This window comes from Sinocyclocheilus rhinocerous, unplaced genomic scaffold (genome assembly GCF_001515625.1).
Source record: "Sinocyclocheilus rhinocerous isolate Xijiao unplaced genomic scaffold, SAMN03320098_v1.1 scaffold6378, whole genome shotgun sequence".
NCBI classification, from domain to species: domain Eukaryota; kingdom Metazoa; phylum Chordata; class Actinopteri; order Cypriniformes; family Cyprinidae; genus Sinocyclocheilus; species Sinocyclocheilus rhinocerous.
The window spans coordinates 16,225-17,638 of NW_015646399.1; the positions used below are offsets into that span (position 1 = coordinate 16,225).

A 1,414-nucleotide genomic window follows, 5' to 3' on the forward strand; every position below is an offset into this window, starting at 1 on the left:
TGCTTGGCAAAGGGGCGCTTTAACTGTGCAAATGTGATGAATCTGACATGGTGAGTGTTCACAAAGAATCTAGAACACCCAATAAACTGAACAAGAACAACGTAGAACTAAATTTAGCAGACTTGTGTCACCGTTACCTCCTGTGAAGAAGCATTACAGACCTCAGACAGTTTTTCTTCAGCGAAAAAAGCATGATGTGTGTGGCAGTGCCGGCAGTCCTTCTACTTGGTCTCTTACCTACTGCTTGCATTGCATTGAGTGGGTCACTCAGTCGGTTACAAACTGTTACACTGAGGCTGAAATAGCTCAGTTGGGCGAGCGTTAGACTGAAGATCTAAAGGTCCCTGGTTCGATCCCGGGTTTCTGGAGCAGGGAGTGCCTTTTGGACACCATTCTGATGCTCGCGGGTCAGTTGCTTTCTCAGCGCCTTCTTCTGAGTCATTACTACACTGCAAAGAGAAGGGCAGACGCCCCTGCTGCTGCTGCTTCGTTCCATGGTGTAACGGTTAGCACTCTGGACTCTAAATCCAGCGATCCGAGTTGAAATCTTGGTGGAACCTGTCAAATTTTGATTGGCAGTGCTTGGCAAAGAGGCGCTTTAACTGTGCAAATGTGATGAATCTGTCATGGTGAGTGTTCACAAAGAATCTAGAACACACAATAAACTGAACATGAACAACGTAGAACTTAATTTAGCAGACTGGTGTCACCGTTACCTCCTTTGAAGAAGCATTACAGACCTCAGACAGTTTTTCTTCAACGAAAAAAGCATGATGTGTGTGGCAGTGCCGGCAGTCCTACTACTTGGTCTCTTACCTACTGCTCAGTCGGTTTCAAACAGATACGCTGAGGCCGAAATAGCTCAGTTGGTAGAGCGTTAGATTGAAGATCTAAAGGTCGCTGGCTCGATCGTGGGTTTCGGCAGAGGGGAGCAGGGAGTGCTTTTTGGACACCATTCTGATGCTCACGGGTCAGTTGCTTTTCTCAGTGCCTCCTTCTGAGTCTTTACTACACTGCAAACAGAAGGGCAGAAGCCCCTGCTGCTGCTTGGTTCCATGGTGTAACGGTTAGCACTCTGGACTCTGAATCCAGCGATCCGAGTTCAAATCTCGGTGGAACCTGCCTGTTTTTGATTGGCAATGCTTGGCAAGGAGGAGCTTATGTCACAACCTTCTCTGTGGCAGAGTGTCTTGAAAGGGAGTGCTACAATGGCCTCCTTTAACCGTGCAAATGTGATGAATCTGACATGGTGAGTGTTCCCAAAGAAACTAGAACACACAAAAAACTGAGAACGTTATGATTCTCGTTTGGGGTGTGAGAGGTCCCCAGGTTCAAATCCTGGACGAGCCCACCTCTGTCTTTGCTGCCTATTTTCTTGAGCAGTATCCATCCTTGCTGACTTCTCTGGGCCAAT

The 1,414-nt window shown here is 47.5% G+C and overlaps 2 non-coding genes across 2 annotated transcripts; both read left to right on the plus strand.

The window, feature by feature from the left end:
* Positions 1–295: 295 nt before the first annotated feature.
* trnaf-gaa (transfer RNA phenylalanine (anticodon GAA)) lies at positions 296–368 on the plus strand. The gene has a single exon. It is a non-coding gene; the product is annotated as a tRNA-Phe (tRNA).
* Positions 369–1,049: 681 nt separating this feature from the next.
* Positions 1,050–1,121, plus strand: trnaq-cug (transfer RNA glutamine (anticodon CUG)). The gene has a single exon. It is a non-coding gene; the product is annotated as a tRNA-Gln (tRNA).
* The last annotated feature ends 293 nt before the right edge of the window (positions 1,122–1,414 follow it).